Below are 22,017 nucleotides of genomic sequence, written 5' to 3'. Positions count from 1 at the left end.
ATGATGACTTGTGGAATCTTGAATGGTGGTTTTCACTAAAAATAAACAAAAATCATGCCAAACAAACAAAATGTTTCTCTTTATATGTTAAAACCACCAGCATAAACTCACCCATTTTCTTTTTAATGGTGAATTTTTCCCTAACTCAGTTTTTCAATTACTCTGTAATGCCATTTGTTTCTGGTGAATATTCTAGAACTTTCTCAAGACACAAGTTAAGGAGTCACTTAACAACCCCTCCCTTTTCAGACCGGATTCCCTTTGGGAAGAGGTTGGCTGAAAGGGAAGAGGGCTTCAACAGCCTTCATATGTATTATACTGAACATGAAAAAAATTCAAATTCCCCCAAATGGAACAATAAACAACATGAAGATAAATCAACACACAATTAAAGTTGTCAAGGATTTCATTTTACTTGAAACCACCAGCAGCACCCTGGAGGCAGCAGTCTAGAAATCAGATGATGTCTTTCATTGGGTCAATCTGCTGTGAAAGATCTCTTTGAAGCCATGTGATATTTTCAAGGGCCTAATATTCCTGGAAAGCTGGACAATGAGCAAGGAAGATCATAACTCAGTGTATGTGGTGCAGTTCGATGCACCGTCATGTGTGGTGTTAGCAAAGAATGTTGACGATAACATGGGCCGCTAGAAGAACAAACAAATCTGTATTGGAAGAAGTACAGCTGAGTGCACCTTAGATTGAAGATAGCAAGACTTTTGCCTCATGTTTTCTGCGTGTGTTAAGAGGGACCAGGCTCTAGAGAAGAACATTGGGCTTGGCAAAGTTGAGGGTCAGGGAATAAAAGGAAGCCCCTCGATAAGATGGATGAAGCCAGTGCCTACACCATGGACCTCAACACAGCAGCAATTGTGAGGCTGGTGCAGGACCTAGCAGTCTCTCATCCTGTTGTGTACATAGGTGGCATTGAGTCAGACTAGCTAGACTACACATAACGGCCACAACAACAACTATATGCTGGAATGGAAATGGGTAAACGGCCCCAGCAGTTGTCTGTGTCGTAGGACTGAATGTTCCAAACAGAACACACATGTCTCATAATCTGAAATGAACTTCACTGAGCGATCACCTCTATGAATTGTCTTGGGAAAGGCACGAAAGAGGAATGACAAAACTTGACAGAGTTCTGAATCTGCAAGATGGGAGATATTGAGAAAATCAGACTTCCTAAGCTGCAGTCTCGTGTTCTGTAAATTCAAATGATAATTCCTTACATGACTAAGCCCATCTTTGGGAACACAGCACAAAATAATGTGTGAATGTGCTGTGTCATTTTTAAAGAATTATAATGAGTGAAATTTCTAATAGATGCTGCAACTACCTGTGCAGATGATGTTCTCTTTGGGGGAAGTACCGTATATACTCGTGTATAAGCCGAGTTTTTCAGCACATTTAAAAAAAATCATTTTATTGGGGGCTCGTACAATGATTTTCACAATCCATACATCCAACCATTGTGTCCAGCACATTTTCACATTTGTTGCCATCATCATTCACAAAACATTTGCTTTCTACTTGAGCCCTTGGTATCAGCTCCTCATTTTTCTCCTCCCTCTCCGCTCCCCCATCTCCTCTCATGAACCCTTAATAATTTATAAATCATTATTATTTTGTCATCTCTTACACTGTCTGACATCTCCCTTCACCCACTTTTCTGTTGTCCAGTTCCTATCTGTCCCAGTGTACATCCTCCGGTCTAGCCAGAGTTGTAAGGTAGAATTGGGATCATAATTAGCAGGGGGGTGGAGGTGGGGAGGGTCGGCAGGAAGCATTTAAGAATTAGAGGAAAGTTGTATGTTTCATCATTGCTACGCTGCACCCTGACTGGCTCATCTCCTCCCTGTGACCGTTCTTTCAGCACATTTTTAATGCAGTTTTTGTGGTAAAATTAGGTGCCTCGACTGATATTTGGGTCGGCTTATACTCGAGTATATACGGCACCTCCATTACATCCTTGCAGAGGGTAGACCCAGACAGCCAGATCTGAAATAAACATCACTCTGACAGCTTTGTGTGTTTTTTTCTTAAGAGCTAACATTAAGGACTCCCTATCTGCCTAGCGGATCCTTCCAGTTACCTTGTACAGGAGGGATCAGTGTTGTCCTCATTTTATAGATATGGAAATAGAAATGTAAATAGGCTATAAAATTACTCAAGGTCTCTGGCTAGTACGTCATAGAGTCCGATTTGAATCTAGGTGCTCTGATTGCAGAGCTGGCCCCAGTGACAATTCCCTCTTCAGAAGGGGACAAAGGTCACAAAGGCAGCTTCTCTGTAGTGGGGAGGCTGGGCTGCGAAGGGATCAGAAAGGAGAGATGGAGACCATCGTTAGGTAGTGGTTGTCTCCGGGCTCTTTGTGTGGGTCTCTGGTCCGAGGCAAGTCAAAGCCATGTGCGCGCCAAGGTTATGAGGCACCGGAACCAGGAGTGGGCAGGAAAAGTCTCTCTAAAGAAAGCAAAGGCCAGAGAGAGGAGAAACAGCCCCTATGTGTATCTCGCACTTTGGATCTTCGTAACTGCTCTAGAGGCTAATCTATCAAACTCCTTTTGTGTATACGATTTGAGTGAGCTGTGTCATTTATAAACACATGAGCTCCAATTATTCTAAAAGTATTTTAAGAGCAAACAGAAGCTATGTGTGCAAAAATATTTAGAACAGTGCTCTTTATAAAAACCAGACATTAGAAAGAACTGAGTTGCCTCCAAATCAGGGAATAATAACATGTGCTATTTCTACTCAGCGGGATATTACGTAATTCTGGAAATGCATGAATCCTAAAATGCATAATCCTATCTGCATAAATCCTAAGAGAAAGGGAATAATTACAGTAAATTTAAAAAATGGTTGTAAAGGTTGAGGAAAAAAGCTAACATATATTTTACAAATATATATTTATATTTTTAATGTTTACTTTACAAATATAGCTAAAGCGAGGGTGGCCGGAATATTGACCAAAATATATTGATCACAAGGTGCATTAAATTTTGAGAAAAGTTTGAGAACTCTGAAAATCCTCCTTTGTCTTAAAATAGTTGGCGTTTTCAAGTGTTAGAACTGGGTAGACTCGTGGAAGTCATTTATCTTAATGCTTCATTTCTTCAGACTCTGAATGTCCCTAGGGATGAGGAACTCAGCCATCTGTCCCCCCTGCTGAGCCCCTCCCTCTTCCCCCTGGTGGACTTGTGTGGTGTTCTCCCTTAGACCAGTGGGGAGCGTCGTCCCCTTCCCTGCAGCTCTTTCCGTTGCGCTGAAGTCCAGTCCTTCTTCCCTGATAACATTCAGGGAAATCCAGGGCCGCTTCCCTGGTGGGTCCCCTGTGCCCAGACAGACCTCAGGTTTGTTTAGTGCTCTGCTATCTTGAAATTCTTAATTTCTTAAAGGAAAGGGACCCACGTTTTCGTTTTGGTACCATGCCTCCCAATGACATAGCTGCTTCTAAGGATACTCCAGATAGCTTTATGTCAAATCCCCCCCAGCTGGGCACTTTCTGGATGACCTCACTTGGAGTCCTTTAACTCGTTTGCTTGTTCTTTCCGGGTTGTGTTCCCAGAACTCACTCCAGACCCGAGACAGGATCTAATCACGGTGGAGTATAGGAATCCCACAAAGCCTCCTGTTGTGAAAGTACCCAACAGTGTGTATGTCTATGCCCATGTTCATGACATACATGTATCTGGATAACCCCAAATCAAAATCCACTGCCATTGGGTTCATTCCAACTCACAAGGACCCTCTAGTCCCGGAGATGGTTTCATTTTCCTCCTTCAGAGCAGACGGGGTGGGGTGGGGGGGTAAGTAGGTTGAACCTTGTGATTAGCAGCTCAAAGCATAACTCACAGAACTACCAGGGCTGTGTGTGTGTGTTGTTGTTGTTGTTGTCAAGGTCATTAAGTCAGCTCTCACTCTTGGAAAGCCTGCACACAAAAGAACGAACCACTGTCCAGTTGTGCCCCAGCGTCACAATTGTCGTTGTGTTTGAGCCCATTGTTGCAGCCACTGTGCCCATCCTTGCTGAGGGTCTTCCTCTCTACCAAGCATCATGCCGTTTTCATGGAATTTGTCCCTCCTGGTAATCCGTCCAAAGTACGTGAGATGAAGTTTTTCCATGCTTGCTTCAAAAGGTGTATTTGACTGTATTTTCTCTAAGGCAGATTTACTTGTTCAAATGGCAGCCCATAGTACTTTCAATATTCTTTACATCATTGAGACAGTCATTTACATAATATGGCCCTTCTAGCCATCCTCTCATTTGCCATAAACCATTTTGTGATGTGTTGTCAATTCTGGCCTCTGTGTCTATGGTTATAATCCCGTTCTGTAGAAAGTTCTCTGTTACAGGATTAAGATGCCATGTGCACTAGACTCTACCAGAGGATATGAGCTAAGTCACCATCTTTTGTTTGCCTTGGGGATATGGCCTGCTGAAAGATAAAAACCACATCCTCCACCAGAGCTTCCCTCCCTCCCTCCCACTCCGCCTCCTTTTTTTTTAACAGGGTTTTGGTTGTTTTTGTTTTTTTTAAACATATTTTCATATAATTCACATATCACAATAGTTTAAACACATTAAAAAGAGTTGTTCAACCACTGGTACAGATAAGAGCTGGAAATACAGGGATCCAGGACAGATAAACCTTTCTGGCTCAATAATGAAAGTAGCGATACCAGGAGGGTAACAGGAAGGTATGGGAAGAAAGGGGGAGCCGATCACAATGATCTACATATAACTTTCTCCCAGGGGAAAGACAACAGAAAAGTAGGTGAAGGGAGACATTGGTCAGTGTAAGACATGAAAAAAAAAAAGATAAATTATCAAGGGTTCATGAGGGAGGGAGGGTGGAGGAGGGAGGAAATGAGCTGATATCAAGGGCTCAAGTAGAAAGGAAATGTTTTGAAAATGATGATGGCAACATATGGACAAATGTGCTTGACCCAATGGATGTATGTATGGATTATGATAAGAGCTATTTGAGCCCCCAATAAGATGATTTTTTAAAGAGTTGTTCAATCATTACCACAATCAATTTTAGAATATTTTCTTCTTTCTTATACTCATTGTTATTAGGTCCCCATTTCCTCCTCCCAATCCCAAGAAATTATTAATCCAGATACTGTCTAGGTGGATTTACCTATCCTGGATGATTTCATATAAAGAAAAGCATACAACAACAAAAAGGAAAAAGAAACCAATATCACAATAAAGCATAGAAAAGCCTTAGTTGAAATATACCTAACTTTCTGAGGAGTTGCCAACTATCTATTTCTAAGAATAAACGTACATACACAACATCAGTGGAAAAGGATTTCAATTTCTCCACATTTTTGCTAACATGAATTATTGCCTGTGTTCTTTTTTAGTAGTTTGAAGTGAACTGATAGCTCATAGTTTTTTTTCATATATAATACAATTTAATCATTCAGTCATATTAAGAAGATTTGTGACATCATCCCCACAATCAATTTCAGAACATTTCCCTCTCATACCCACTGTTGAAGCTTCCATTTTCCCCATCCTGTCCTGCCAGGCTCCTATCCAGTTATTGTCTCTTTAGCTCTACCTATCCTGGATTTCTTAAATGGAAAACCATATGAAATAAAGCACAATCATACAAAATCATAAAAGCAAACAAACAAAACCCAACAACAATGACTAGACTAAATATAGAAAATCCTTAATCAAAGAGAAAGCAGAAAATATTAAAAACCGAAACAACTTTTAAGTGGAGTAAAAGGGAGATCAAATGATAGGGTGCTTTTGTTTTTGCTTTTCCGGTGTTATATTATAACAACACGGGCCATAATCCACTATACAAGGCTCTCTGTCTGATGGCAGGGCTATTCATTCACATGTCTTGACTATGACCTCTGTTTCCTGGCTGAGCACTGGCAGAAGCAAGAAGACCCGCTCAGACGTTCAGACATTATGAGCTTCTGGCTCTGGGCCCTGAATTTGGCTCACCTCAGCCTGACCTTCAGATTTGGGACTGAACGGCACCCAAAACCATGTGAGACGTTTCCTTAAAGTTCTATGAGTTTCTGTGTATCCTCTGCTTTCAACCAAGAGCTGACGTTAGTAATGTCTTTGATACCATGCTCTCTGCTGAATCTGGCTTGAATTTCTGGCAGCTTGGATTTGTCATTCCCAGCAGAGGAAAGCACATGACTGTTCAACTGAAAATGGCTGATACACCTCATTTCATTTCAGCTCACTAGTGCCAAGGTTATTGGGTTATTGATCATTACGCATTCCATTTAATTTCTGGCAATTCAGAGTTTTCCTAGATTTGTATTTCATACATTCTACATATGATTATTCATGGCTGTTTGCAGCTGTTTCTTCTCATTTTGACTCGGGCCCCATAAGCACAACCTAAGCTTTGCTCCAGCCACATCATTACTTCCTCTGAGGAAGTAGCTCTTCCTCAGCATTCTGCGTGCCTTCGAAACCGAAGGGTTCATCTTCCGGCACTGTATCTGACAATATTCCACTGTTACACATAAAGTTTTCAGTGGCTCATTTTTCAGAAGTGGACTGCCTTTTCCAAATCAGTTCTTGTCTGGCCGCTCCTCTTAGTCACCCGGGGTGACTGCTGGTATTTGAAATACCAGTGGCATAGCTTCCAGTATCAAAGTACCATGCGAGCCACTATAGTAGGACAAATTGACAGATGAGTGGTGGGCAACAATCCTGCTAGTTAAGAAACAGATTCAGCCCCAATTTTTAAAGAAGAAAACTATGAGTTACAGAAATTCTATAACATGCTTATGGTCATATAATCAATAAATGATAGAAAACTACCTAAACACAATTAACTGCAGGTGTATTTTAATCTTTTACACCCTAGTGGCGCAATGATTAAGTGCTTGTCTGCTAACCAAAAATGTGGCTCTGCAGCAGAAAAGACCTGCTGACCTGCTCCCGGAAAGGGTTCAGCTCAACGTCAGTCTTTGGAGCAGCGGCACACTACTTTGTCACGTAGTGTTGCTGTGGGTTGTTTGACTCGACAGTACATAATCACACAGTATGTCTTGCTACAGTTTCTCTCAAATACAAGAGACATCACTATTTTCAGAGCGAGAGGCAGCACATATTGAGCTGTGTGTCCTGAGCAGAGGGTGAACGACTCTCAAGGTAGGCTGACTGAGCTGGAAAGGCCTCCTGGAAAGATTGTACTCTTCCCACATGGCCACTTTCATTCTCGGGTTCTTGATCTCTGTTAGGTTCTTGTTAAATGTTTCTCTTTGTCCTTTCTAGGCTTTACCTCTGTATTAATTTCCAATTTCTCTTAACAAATTATCTCAAGATGCGTGGCTTAAAGCTATATAAAGTTCTTATTTTATAGCCCTGGAAACCACAATGATGCAATGAGTCTTAGTGGAGTAGGATCAAGGTAGAATGGTACTCTTCTTGGCATCTGAAAGAGGCTCTTTTCCATCTTCTAGAGACTATACACATTCCTTGGCTTATGGCCACATGATTCCATCCTCGACTTCTGTTATCACCTCGTCTTCTCTGCCTCTGACCCTCCTGTTTCCCTCTTACAAGAATCCTTATGATGATATTGGCCCATGTAGACAACCTATGATAATCTTCCTATTTTAAATTCAATTGATTTGCAACCTTATTTTCATCTGCCATATAACAAAAACTAGTCACAGAATCCTGGGATCCTTCAGAGCTCTTTGAGGGGGGATGTTATTCTGACCCCCCACCCCCACCTTTCCCATAACAGATGCCCAGTTACTCATGTGACCTTAATCCCAAAGCCTTCTCCATCTTTCTCACATTGTGTGTTTAGTGTAAAAATACCTGGGTTGCTAACCTCAGGTCAGCAGCTCTAAACCACCGGTTGCTCCAAGAGGGAAAGACAAGGCTTTCTACTCTTGCAAACAGTTACAGTCTCAGAAACCCACAGGATGAGTTCTACCCTCTCCTATAGGGTTGCTAGGAATTGGAATCAACTTGGTGGCAATGAGTTTTTCTTTTTGTGCTATGTGCTAATAGTGCCTCAGTGGTGTCAACAGTTAATGAAATCAGCTGCTAACCCTAAGTTTGGAAGTTCAAGTCCACCCGGGTGACTCTAGGAATAAAGACTTGGCAATCTATACTTCTGAAAAAGATAGTAGTTGAAATCTATATATGGAGCACAAGTCTACTCTGACACACATGGGGTCACTATAAATGACTCAATGGCAGCTGGTTTTTCACCTTGAGCGCGGCATTTCATCAAGAAAGGCAACGAAGAAGACCGTCCGTGATCTCGAGCAGCTCACTGTCACGGTGCTGGCAGAACAACCACAGAGCACAAGGAAGCCCTGATGGAGGTGACGGGACACTGGGACTTGGGGCCAGGTGTGCTTCTATTTCTATCAAAGATTAAGGGAGGCCTATTCCCATGGAGAAGGAGGATCTGTACTCCAGTGAGCGGAGGCCTAGAGGAGTCAATGCCTAAAGCCATGCAGAAGCACAGGAGAGCGAGACATCCTTCTGGACTCCCGAGGACCTTCCTGAAGTTCAGGGTCAGAGGCAGCCAGCAGGAGTTACTCATTTATTAGGGAGGTGAGGAGGGCCCCTGCCAAGCAGAACAAGTGGCCAGGAGCTTTTTATAGTGTGCATGGGGAGGGTTCCCCGCTGGTGGGGGAGATCCTCCCATCGCCCGCTATGCTCCGGACCTAAAACAAGGTAAACGATCGTTGAAAAGGGGCAGAGTATAAGATTCGATGTACAATGATAGGGTTCCGTTTCCTCCCTGCCCTGGAATATGGAGCATGAGAAGGGGTCAGCAGCTTTCAACGATTTCTGTTCATTTTAGGGACTGTCCCCCAGCCCAGGACCCTGGTGGTCCTTGTGCTTCACCTTTGTTCCTGCTTGCTGGCCGTTTTGTAACCCTTATTATAACAACCTCAGCCGCTGGAGCCGTCACTGTCCTGCCCACAGATGTGTCCGGCTCTTGACTGAACTCTGCTGTCTGCTTGCAGAAGCACAAGCAGATAGACGTGCACATACGAGACGACTTGATGGCGTGAGTTGGGGATTAGGGAAGAGGTCTCTCGTTTCAAAAGCCCACCACTGAAATGTTTTGCTGCTTGTTTTTTCCCTAGTGGCCCATGGCCAACACGCTACTTACAGGTGACTGAATTCATGTTAAATCAGGTAACTAGTGTTTTATAGAAACCTCTATCGCTGACCCAAAGTTTACCCACCACTGAACTCTGCTTCTCACAACTCCCCTGCACAAAGGCTATGCTCAGTGGAGGTTCACCAGATCCTACTCGTTGCCAGCGAGCCCAGTCAGGCTCACAGCGGCCCTGTAAGAGTGTATCTGGGCTGTCAGTCTTTACGAGCGCAGAGCCTCGTCTTTCTGCCATGGAGCGACCCGTGGGTTTGCATCTCCCACCTTGTGGTTAGCAGTCCAGAGCTGACCCAATGCTCCTCCAGGGCTACTTCAGTAGGGACTACTCACTCTCTGCCGTGGAGTCAATGCTGACTCACGGTGACCCTATAGGACAGGGTAGAACTGACCGGCCCTGTGAGTTTCCAAGACTGTGCCCCTTTGCAGAAGTAGAAAGCTGCATCTTTCCGCCGCAGAGAGGCTGATGGTTTTGAATTGCTGACCATGTGGTTAGCTGCACAACGCCTAAGTGCTGGCAAATCCAGAGTCCCTTTCTAGGAACATTGGCTGAAGGAAGGCTTCTCTTTTCATACTGCATGAAGTAAGATAACCTCTGCTCTCCGTCCACATCTGACTGGACCGAGGCTCAGTGATGCTCTTTGCTTTTAGTTCCACATCGAGGCGATCGCCAGCCTGAACACTTCGGGGACATGGGGGTCACCGCTCAAGGCAACCTTCATCTTTGGTTGGTTGGGCCTCATGGGCAGATCGAGAATGATCGGTTCTTTCATGGCTTGTGCAAGGGAACTGCAAGAGAGAGTAGCAACTGCAAGGGGTTTGGTCAGCGCCCATTGCACAAGGAAGAGTGCGGGTTCAGTGGTTCAGTGCTTCCTCTGAAGGAGACTCAGCTTTCATTCCCATCAAACTCGAGTCATGCACAGTCACCACCCATCTGTCAGTGGATGCTGCGTGGTGCTCTGATGCTAAACAGGCTTTACTTGAGGCTCTAGACTGAGATGGGAAGAAGGTCTGGTGATCTACTTCTAAAAATCAGCCAGTCAAAATTGTATGCATCTCAGTGAGCTGATCTAGAACCCACTGTGGGACTGGCAAAGTCCTGGCACCGTTTCTTTCTCTTGTGCACGTTTCATTCTCATGCCACCATGAGTCAGGTCGACTTAAAGGCAGATCTGCAAAAGAACAAACCAAGCTCACTGCCGTGAAGTCACTGCTATTAGCAATCTTTAGGATGGGGTCGAACTAACTGCCTGCATGAGATTCCAAGACTGCAATTTCTTTTCTTTTTTTTTTTTTTGGCTCTGCCTATATTTTTATTTTATTTTATTTATTTTTTCTTTTTAAAATCATTTTATTGGGTCTCGTACAACTCTTATCCCAATCCATCCATCCATCCATTGTGTCAAGCAGTTTTGTACACTTGTTGCCATCATCATTCTCAAAACATTTTCTTTCTACTTGAGCCCTTGGTATCAGCTCATTTTTCCCCCTCTCTCCCCGCCCCACCTCCCTCACAAACCCTTGATAATTTATAAGTTATTATTATTTTGTTAAATCTATACTGTCCGATGTCTCCCTTCACCCACTTTTTTGTTGCCTATCTCCCAGGGCAGGGGTTATATGTAGATCCTTGTGATCGGTTCCCCCTTTCTACCCTTCCTTCCCCTTACCATCCTGGTATCGCTACTCTCATGATTGATCCTGAGGGATTGATCTGTCCTGGATTCCCTGTGATTCCAAGACTGTACTTCTTTTGTTGGTGTTTGGAATCACCTTCAGTTTTAATAACACATCCATTGCTTGCCAAGACCTTAGTTTTGGCATAAAAGTAATTGATATATAAATAAGAATTATAAAACTAATAAATCTGTATTCATTTCTTGATTTATGAGAGAAACTATATGCAGTCATTAATTCTATAAAAGGCCATGTAATATCTTGTCCGGATCCCGCTTCTACGAAGAAGGGGAATGGGCTAAGTGGCTGGAATCACCATAGGACACAATGTTGGGACCAGACGACATCTGGAAACAAAGACCAGGAGCCAATAAATCCTCCCTCGGACTTTGAGGACACACGGGACAATACGGAAACCCTTCTGCTACCCCATGGAAATACACAGTCGCAATGCCAGATGACTCTTTGGAGTCTTTCTTCAATTGGCTTATAAAGTGTGCAAGACAGTTAGGGGAGGCTGCCTTTAATTCAGCCCAGAAAGCTTGAGTGGATATGAACTTGAATCGGGGGCCCCTGGGGATGAGCAGAGCAACGAAGAACACAATGGCCAGTCTTTTCAAGCTTTCCTACACACAGCCTGCTAACCTTTGGACCCGGGTTTCAGAGTTGCAAAAGCTGTGGGGTTCTTAAGGGCAAGTGACAGCTCATTGAGGAAGGAAATAAAGTGGGAGTCCCTCTGGGATTTCTTTGACTCAGAAATGACGACAGTGGTAAAGTGAGGCTCTGGGTGGGTGAGGAAGTCCGTGCTCTGGCCTTTGTCGTCGTAGAAGTGGACCACTTTCTCCAAGCTGTTCAGGTCCGAAGTGCGGTCCGCCATGATCATGATGGCATTGGGCCAATGCATGACTGGTCTGTCACTGGGCAGGGACACCACGCTGGGTACTGGTCCACACCCTTTGGGGCCTCTCGGTAGGAATGAGGTTGGTGATAGCCGTGGCCCTGAAAACTCTCGGAACCTCGGGTGTCAAAATGTAAGGACACGCTGGCAGCATCGTATTTCCTGATGAAGCTGGAAATCTTTCCCAAAAGGTCTGGGTTAGCTTTCGCAGTCAACGCTTTCATTTCTGAAGCAGTCGTTTGTCGGCTCAGAGCCTCAGCAGAGTAAAAGCTGAACTTGGCAAGGAGCATGGTTTTGAGTTTCATCAGCCAAAGGAAAAGTTGTGGGGGCTGAACAGCCTTCTGAGACTGCCCTCGAAACAGATGTTTCTTGGTCTCCCGCTGCTTCTCAAAGATCTGACCCCAGGTCTGCAGCTTGGAGCGGGCACTGGTCAAGTTAACCAGAGGCGGGTAGAACTTCCACTCGGAGACCCGAGCCCCGGCCTTCAGGAGATGACTCATGACACTGACCTCCAGCTGGAAACGGCTCTCCGAGGGCCTGAGAATGGGGTGGCGAAATCTGGAGCTGTATTTCCTGAGGATGGTGTCCCAAAGGCCAGCAAGCTTTCAGCACTGATGAGCTTCTGCTCATCGAAGTCTGCCATCTCCATCGGAGCCTGAACGAAGAAGCCAAGCTGCCCGAACAGGTGGGAAAGGAGTTCTTCCACGGCCAGGACCACCGTCTTCAGCTCGTTATGCGGATGGTTCGGATGGAAGCTTTCCTGCTGAGAAAAGACTGGCCCCCTCGTTTCTGCCCCAGGTAGGTGAGGCTGTGATAGACCTTCTCGGCCACGGTCAGGTGGGCCAAGGCCGCCAGCAGCGATATCCAGCTGCCTCGTGCTCTTGTGGGCCTCGCGTTCCTTCTCCACATTGTCCTTGGCTTTGTCGTAAGAGAAGATGCCCAGGTGAGCCAAGATTGTCTCAGTACCACCTGCTCCATTGGGACCGGGTGGCCAGAGGGATAGACTCCCCCATGTCAGCTGCGCTCCAGCTCCGAGACTGCAAGTCCTTGCGGGAACAGAAAGCCCCGCCTTTCTCCCAAGGAGCCGTTGGTGGTTTTGAACTGCCAGTGTTGCAGATTGCAGCCCAGCTCACCAACCACTACACCACCCAGGCTCTTTGAAGGCAGCTAAGATCAACATATTGAACATAGCAAATCAATCCAGTAAGATCCTTTGTCCCGGGTGAGAAAAATGACAGATAATCATGAAAAAGCTGGATTATCAAATCTTAGGTATTCCTAAAATTTAATGGAATATCTGTTAATTATTCTGCAGCTCAAAGAGAAGACATTACTTTTATCTTTGCCATTAAACCAAGCCTACTGCTGTCAGGTTGATGCCCACACGCCACAAGGAGAAACTAGAGCAGTGGTTCTCAACCTTCCAAATGCCACGGCCCTTTCATACAGTTCCTCATGTGGTGGTGACCCGTCAACCATAACATTATTTTCGTTGTTACTTCATAACTGTCATTTTGCTACTGTTATGAATTAGGCGACCCCTGTGAAAGGATCATTTGGCCCCCAAAGGGGTCACAACTCACAGGTTGAGAACCGCTGATCTAGCTGCTGCTCCTCTTTGAATTTTTAAAATGGCAAACTGATCTAAAGATCAATTTACTATTCCTAGTCTAAAGGTGAGGAGAAAGGCGTCTCAGAGAGATTAAGCCACTCACCGAGGGTCTCCGGCCAGCAAATGGCACAGCTACCATCTGTAACCCTCACTCACCACCATGGAGTCCGTTCTGACCCACGGTGAGCCCACAGGACAGAGAAGAACTGTCTCTGTGGGGCGCAGAGACTGCAGCTCGCTGTGGGAGGAGAACCCTGACCGTTTCTTCCGAGGAACAGCAAGTCGGAATAGATTTTAACGAATGGAATCTTATTTCTTAAGTAAGGTGCTCCAGTGGTGTCGTTGGCTATGCATCGGGCTGCTCACTGCGAGGTCGGCGGCTCAAATGCATCTGCAGCCCCACAGAAGAAAAATGAAGCTCTCTGATCCCATAAGGATGTATAACCTCAGAAACCTTATAGGGTCAATATGAGTCAGAATCAATTTGATGGCAGGAGTTTTTGGTATTTCTTAAATCCACATCTTAAGCAACAGTTTTGTGTTCAGGTTTTATTAACCAAAGACTGTGGTCAGAAGTGGCAGAAATGTAAGCTAACTAGTTCAAGGGGAAAAGTGAATTTATTGGACCCTGTAACCAAACCAATGTCACCAATAGGGCTTGCCACAGGGATTCAATTCTCTTTAGAACTCATTTATTTTTTCTCTATGCCTGCTAATTTTATTATTTTCTACTACCAATAGGGTTTTTTATAAAAGGAAAATGTAGAACTGAGAACTTTATTTCTGTCTAAAGAGCAATATGGCTGATCTCTCAAGCCCATTGCTTAAAAAGAAACAAAACTGGGTCCTGATTCTGACTGAGTCAGCTCAAGTCTACAGATTCAGAAATTATGTTACACATAACACATTGAAAATCTAGTCAAATGATATCTCACAAAGGCCATTCAATGGACAAAGCAATCTTTGCTGGAAACATTGGCTGTCCATATTCAAAACAAACCAAACAACAAAAACCCACACACTGACCTTCCACTTATGATCTCAGAATAGATCCTAGACCTAAATAGGTAAGTAAAACTCTAAAACATCCAGCGAATATGGGGAAATCTATGTGATTGAATTTTGTTAAAATTGAAGATTCCTGCGTTGCAAAAAGTAAAGATAGGAACTGGAAACACAGGGATTCCAGGGCGGATGATCCCTTCACGACCAGTGATGAGAGTGGAGATACTTGGAGGGTGGGGTGGAAAGGGGGAACCGATTACTGTACAAGGATCTACATGTAACCTCCTCCCTGGGGGATGGACAACAGAAAAGTAGGTGAAGGAAGACTTCGGGCAGTGTAAGATATGACAAAATAATAACTTATAAATTATCAAGGGTTCATGAGGGAGGGGAGAGCAAGGAGGGAGGGGAAAAATGAGGAGCTGATGCCAGGGGCTTAAGAGGAGAGCAAATGTTTTGAGAATGATGAGGGCAATCAATGTACAAATGTGCTTTGCACAATTGATGTACGTATGGATTGTAATAAGAGTTGTATGAGGCCCTAATAAAATGATTTTTTTAAAAAGGAACTGGGAAGAGGATGAGAAGTTCTCTTTTCTGGCTTGACAAGGTAGAGAAAACAAACAAACAAACGAAATAAGTACAGCTAAGAAAATGAAAAGATGGCCAGACACCAGGAGAAACTATTTGTACAATATATATCTGATAAAGGACTTATTTCTAAAAGATGTAAATAATCCATACACGCAATAATAAGAAAACAAACAACCCAATTCAAAAATGGGCACAATTTTGGGACAGACACATCACCAAAGAAGATGTATAGATGCCAAGAACATAAAAACTGCACAATTGCCAAGTGTAACTGAAAAACAAGGGGGGAATCAAGCACTGATGAAATTCCACTGTACTCATACATTTTTGAGAAGGCTAATGAAAGAAAGAAACCTGACAATACTAATTGCTTGCAAGGCCGCAGAGCAGTGGTGATTTTCACGTATTGCTGCTAGGAATGCAAAATAGTGTAGTCACTTTAGAAGACAGCTTGACAGTTTCTTACAAAGATAACCATAGTGCTACTGTGCTGTTTTTAGGTGGCTTCCATCACTGATCCATTGCATCTGACTCATTGCAATGGTGAAAATGGCATAGGGGCCATGTCTGACCTCCTTTGACTACACGTCATCCATGGGACAATGCTAGATGGCAGGAACTATTTGGTCTGCCACCACAGAGGGCTTTTAAAGGTAGTAAAACTATCTTATATAATAATGCAATATCGTAGGGGAAACCAATTACGAGAATCTACATATAACCTCCTCCCTGGGGGACAGACAACAGAAAAGTGGGTAAAGGGAGATGTTGTAAAGTGTAAGATATGACAAAATAATAATTTACAAATTATCACGTGTTCATGAGGGAGGTGGGGTGGGGTGGGGAGGGAAGAGGAAAAATGAGGAGCTGATGCCAGGGGTTTAAGTGGAGAGCAAATGTTTTGAGAATGATGAGGGTAATGAATGTACAAATGTGCTTTATGCAATTGATGTATGTATGGATTCTGATAACAGTTGTATGAGTCCCTAATAAAATGATTTTTTTAAAGAAAAAATAATGTAATATTATATACATGAAACTACATTTGGATAAAGGAAGGGGGGGGTGTCAACCAACCCAGGGACAAGGGAACAACAAGTGAACTAAAATTGATGGAGAGAAGAGCATAGGATACCTAGTTGGGCTTAATCAAGGGCAATGTAACTGTGAGGAATTACTGAAACCCAAATGAAGGCCGAACATGATAGTGGGATAAGAGGAAAGTAAAAGGGAGTAGAGGAAAGAACTAGGAGGCAAAGGACATTTACAGAGGTCTAAATATAGGCATGAACAGATGTAAATATATTTCTATATAACAATAGGGAATTTGACCTATGTATTTATATTTATAGTTAAGTATTAAGGTAGTAGATGGACATTGGGCCTCCACTCAAGTACTCCTTCAATGTAAGAAGACTTTGTTCTAATAATCTGGCATTCTGTGATGCTCACCTTCCTGACATGATCACTGAAGACAAAATGGGTGTATAGCAAATGTGGTGAAGAAAGCTGATGGTGCCCAGCTATCAAAAGATATAGCATCTGGGGTCTTAAAGGCTTGAAGATAAACAAGTGGCCATCTAGCTGAGAAGCAACAAAATCTATATGGAAGAAGCCCAATAGCCTGTGTGATCATGAGGTGTGGATGGGATCAGGTATCAGGCATCAAAGACCCAGAACAAAAAATCACATCAATGTGAATGAGGGAGTTCAGACCCAAAGTCTATCTGTAGACATTTGGACACTCCTTTACAGAAGGTGACAAGGAAGAGATGAACCATTCAGGGTGCAGTATATCACCGATGAAACATACAACTTTCCTTTAGGTCTTTAATGCTTCCCGCCCACGCCCCCACTATCATGATTACAATTCTACCTTACAAATCCAGCTAGACCAGAGTATGTACACTGGTACAGATAAGAGCTGGAAACACAGGAAATCCAGGACAGATATGTACAGATAAGAGCTGGAAACACAGGAAATCCAGGACAGATAAACCCCTCAGGATCAATAATGGGTAATATAAATTATAATGAATAAAAATCAATATTTAAATAAAGGTCATTTTTAAACATAAAATGCTAACATAAAGTTTAAAAGTTTAATTAAATATGATTGAATTATTTTATCAAAATAAAACTATTTGTAATACTGGCACTCAATAATTACCTAATTGTCTGTATAAGAAGTGCTATCACACTTCAAACACACTATGTCTAGATTACTATTTCTACAAATTTAAATGCATATTGCAAGAATAGTGTGGGGGCCACATCTGACCTTCTCTGATTTCGCAGAGGGAAAGGAGAATCAAACTCATCAGGAGCCCAAACAGGCTTACAGCGAGGCAGAAGTCAGCTATGCCTTTGCCTTACAAGCCTTTCACCAATTTTGACACCATCCATTCCTCAGAAGACACTTCTTACTTCTCTGTGGGTTTGATAGTTCATTGCAATGGCCACCCTAAAACTCACAGACCATCCTCATAGTTGTGGGGCTTATTAGGAAGGGTTATCAGTCTACATGCCAGGATTAGAAATGCTCCGGTTACAGTTCTTTTGGTCAAGAGCAAGTCTTCTCAACTGTGCCTGCAAGCACATCTCTGGTTCTCAGCCTCTCAGTCGTGTGGCCCCTGGACCTCTGCCCTACCGGAGCAAGTGTTACAAAGCTCTTTTAGCATGGTTAATAAATGCCCAAACACATTCATTCCAGTCCACCATAAACCTCTGTGTAAAATTACTCTGTCAGCAAACCTAGCTCCCTGATTAAGGGCCTGGAAGCAGCCTCTCCAGTGAGCTAGCCTCCTGGCCAAAGGCACTCAGCTTTGCTCGCTCTCCGGGCCGGGAAGCCTGGTACTCTAACAAGCTCTGCTCTTGGCTTTGCTGCTGCTGCTCCTCCACTCCTTTGCCTTCCCCCAGTGTCCCAGTTGTCTCTTGAAACAAGCAGGTCAAGCATGCATGGATCTTGGGGTTCCATTACAGTGAGACCCTCTTTTCCTGCTTTTGATGGTTCATTTAAAACCCTGTGGGGTCGCAAGAGTTCCTTGCACCCTATTTGCGTGGTTGATCTCAGTCCCTTGGTGGGAGTTACCAAGGCTGTGGCCAGTAATTCATTTGTACCACAAACATGAATTGCTTCATATTGAAAATTATTCTTTAGCCGTCATGTGCACCTTTCGCTAGTACTCTAATGTTTTGTGCACGTCTCCAATTTGAGACACCGAGAGAAGCAAGAAAATGTATGCTCAGCACTACTGGGAAATAAACCTTCATTGTGCATGACTCTGCTACATTCAAAAGGAGGAGGGCAGGGCTTGAAACTTTCCTATAGTTACTTCTTCATTTTCCTAAGAACTTCTGCCACTCAACCCTTACTCCTGCTCTGCCCTGCCCATCTCCGGTTGCAGCAGCAGCACCTGCAATGATATTCAAGCAGAGTCACTTTTTGTTTCAAGGAGAGAGGAACCAAACGTGGTGTAGAGAAGGGTCTCCTGGGGTCTGAAGACGGTGGTCTCAAGAGCCGATGTTTAGGAGTCTGCTGTGCTAATGCTGACCACCAATCCCACATTACAGAGATTGTTTAATCACTGGGTCTATGTGTGGGGTGTGTGTGTGTGTGTGTGTGTGTGTGTGTGTGTGTGTCTGTGTAGGAGAGAGAGATTTTGTAATGTGCAGAATCAAAATAGATTTTAACAGCAACGGGCACACGGCAGCATGCCCCTTGGCAACGGCTTCTTACCTGGAGCTCAGAGCAGAGCTGTTTTCTTGTGCATAACGAGCCGGTGGCATACTGGGTTACTAGTGGGCTGCTAACTACAAGGCCAGCAGTTCAAATCCACCAGCTGCTCCACAGGAGAAAGAGGAGGCTTTCTGTTCCCGTAAAAATGAACCACCCTGGAAACCCAGAGAGGGTGTTCTGCTGTGTCCTATCGGGTCGCTATGAGTCAAAATCTACTTGGGGACAGTGAGCCTTCCGGGTTGATGCTAAGGCATGACACAGTGTGAGAACTGCATGCATGGCAGGGGAAGCGGGGGTTAGGCTGTGGGGTATCAGGAGATAGCAGCAAGTGGATCAGTCCAGCTTCTTTCCTTCCTCAGATGGGCTCTCTCGAGATGCCTGCATTCACATGCTCGCGAGATCATCCCTGGAGCCGCACAAAGCAGTGGCCACCTTGCTGAGACTCCATCATGTTGACTCTCCCTTCCTTCCTGCCTGACTCACTCTCCCTTCCCCTTACTTCCGCTTCCCTGGAAATGTTCTCCTCAATCGTTTAAACCCTGGCCACAGACTGTGCTTTCTGGGGTGACGCAGGGTAAAATATCCGCCTCTGTGAACTACTAAGGCTGATCCTGCCACCTTCTCTCTCCCTCCATTGGTTTCACTCTCTCTGCATCACCTGCCACCGCCCTACAGGAGTGTGAGAGGGCACAGGACCTACAAGGGGCAAGTAGAGTCTCCACTGCTCCAAGGGCTGGGTCCTGGCTCCGCCCCCACAAGACTCTGAGGCTGAGTTTCAAGTCCTGATTTGTAAAGCAGGACTATGCATCCTAGCCCTGCCTACATCGCCAGGTGACAGGGAGGATCAAATGGACTAATTTCGTGGGCACCTAAGTTTTATGCAAATGCATACAACAGCATTTATGCAAATACAGATGCTAGTAATATAATGGCAGGGTTCCTTCTCTGGAAAGAAAAAATGCACTGCCTCCATCAGTCAATTCCAACCCATAGTGACTCTGTTAGACACGACAGAACGGCCCCCGTGGGTTTCTGAGACTGTAAATCTTGACAGGAGTAGAAAGCTTTTTCTCCTGAGGAGTGGCTGGTGGTTTCAAACTACTCACCTTGGGGATAGCAGCCCAATGTGTAACCACTACACCACCAGGCTTAGCAGGTTCCTACTAGTATCCCCCAGTAATGAAATTCTATGATTCAGCAAGTCAACTGATTCAATCTGGACCCTGGTGAGTCCACATCAGTCAAGTGAGCATGACTAAATGATCAGGCCTGGCGGCATGCACCATACATCCACATATGGGGGTCATGCAACGGGGGGAAGAGGCCTTGATGGTCTACATTTGAGCTTAGCAGTGAATTCAGCCCATTTCAATGGACTTATTTGCTTCCAAACTTCTCCTTTGCCCGGAGCTAGTGTGTTGTTAGGTGTAGTGGGGTTGATTTTCCACTCAGAGGGAGCACAAGTAACAGAGCCCAGGCCGCATACAGTTTTTTGGCTGTCATCTTTTTTTCTTAATTAAATAATCATTTTATTAGGGGCTCATACAACTCATCACAATCCATACATACGTCATTTGTGTCCAGCACATTAGTATATATGTTGACAACATCATTCTCACAACACCCGCTTTCCACTTGAGCCCTTGGTATCAGCTTTTTATTTTAAAATTGGCACACTACTGACGTTTATGATGTGATAATACACAACTCGTACAATTCAGGCGTTCAGTCATATTAAGAGTTGTGTCATCATCCCCACAATCGATGTTAGAATTGGCTGTAGTCTCTATGGAAGCAGATCACCAAGTCCTGGGCCTGCGAGGCCACTGGATGGACTCACACCACAGGAGCAAATAACAAACGTTCGCCCATGGTGCTGAGAGGTTTTGGTTTGTCTTCTTCCTTTTCGATTTTGGCAATTTGGTGAGTCATGATGTTTGGAAGCGGTGGGGAGGCCGACACAGTTGGGGGGAAGTTCTTCTGTGGGAGGAAGGAGGGGTGGCCTGGTGGGAAGCACGCTGGCCCTGGAGTCGGATAGCTGTGAGTGGCACGGCATGATTCCCTTTACGCCACAGTTTCCTCACCTCTACCTTGGGAATGATGCGTGCCCTCTTCAAGGGGACAAACCATGGGGAGCAGCTGGCACAGAGTGGGAGCTCGATAATTTGGGTCTTTTCCCTCTCCCTCCTTCAAAGAGTTGGAAGATGCTATTGTAACTCCTTCGAACTATCTTCCTGTGCGTGTTTCAGAGAAGGCAAGCCTGGGTAGCTACGCTCATCTTCTTTGTAGCTCCTGGAAGTGCTTATCAATGTGGGATTTGGAGCCAAACAAATCTACGTTCATGTCTAAACCAAACCAACGCCATTACCATCGGTTAATTTTGATGAATGGTGGGGTGCAAACTCAGTCTCTTGATTAACAGCCCGGTGTTAAACCAACACACAACCAGAGCTCCTTGAGTTTGTGAAAGGGTCACACTGAGAGACGTCAGGAGTGTGGGTGAGCCAACAAGGTGGTATGGATTCACTCAGATGCCACCCTTGGGATACAGGCTGGCACGTTGAGGCCTGACGTGGACAAGCTTCAGAGTATGCCAAAGAGAGCAGGCAGGAGGGGAGACCATGGGAAAGATGCCACCTGAGTGGCGCAGGGCCTTGAAAAAGGGAAGACCAAGAGTGAGCGGGTCTATAGCAGCATATATCGGAAGGACTGATGCGTGAAAGGATTCTGTCAGCTCCAGGAGGGCAGGACCAACAGGTGGCAGTTATTTGGGAACAAAGTTCAGCTCAATACAAGGATTTTCTGATAATGCAGCCATCCACTCACCTGCGGCCGACAGAGTCTGGTCCTGGGTGGCAGACTGGCCTAGATATTGTCTTGGTCCTGAACAACCTGAGGAATTCTCTCCCAAGCAGGGTCCCTGACTGATCCAATAACGCAGGCTTGTGTCAGCGTGCTTTTGTCTTCACAAAACAATTGGTGAGGGCTGCAGGGGAGGGCTAGAACAGAGCCCGTATCTATTTATCTTAACACGGGCGGAACAAAAAGCCACTGCTTGTCTGCTCTCAGGAAGCTACCTCAAGTGCCAAATCAGCCTTGCTGTGCGTGTGTGTATGTGTGCCAATTTTTTTATTGAGACAATACAGAAAAGGAAGCTATTATATCACCAGTTTCTTGAATTTTAAAAAGTAACTGCTTCCACATTTGAGCGCATTATTTAGTCCCACAAACTCTAGTTTTCTTATCTGTTAATTCAGCAAGATGTTTGAGGACCTCTTACATGTTAAGCCTGGTTCTCCTTGCTGGAAACATGGCTTTGGGCTAAAAAGCCAGTGAGACC

At 44.6% G+C, this 22,017-nt stretch overlaps 1 pseudogene; it reads right to left on the bottom strand.

The window, feature by feature from the left end:
* Positions 1-11,469: 11,469 nt before the first annotated feature.
* Positions 11,470-12,740, bottom strand: LOC101647281 (annotated as a pseudogene).
* Between the last annotated feature and the right edge of the window lie 9,277 nt (positions 12,741-22,017).

Source organism: Echinops telfairi, unplaced genomic scaffold, assembly GCF_000313985.2.
Source record: "Echinops telfairi isolate 266 unplaced genomic scaffold, ASM31398v2 ScPeMD7_443;HRSCAF=831, whole genome shotgun sequence".
NCBI lineage: Eukaryota > Metazoa > Chordata > Mammalia > Afrosoricida > Tenrecidae > Echinops > Echinops telfairi.
This window is presented reverse-complemented; position numbering and strand designations above follow the sequence as displayed.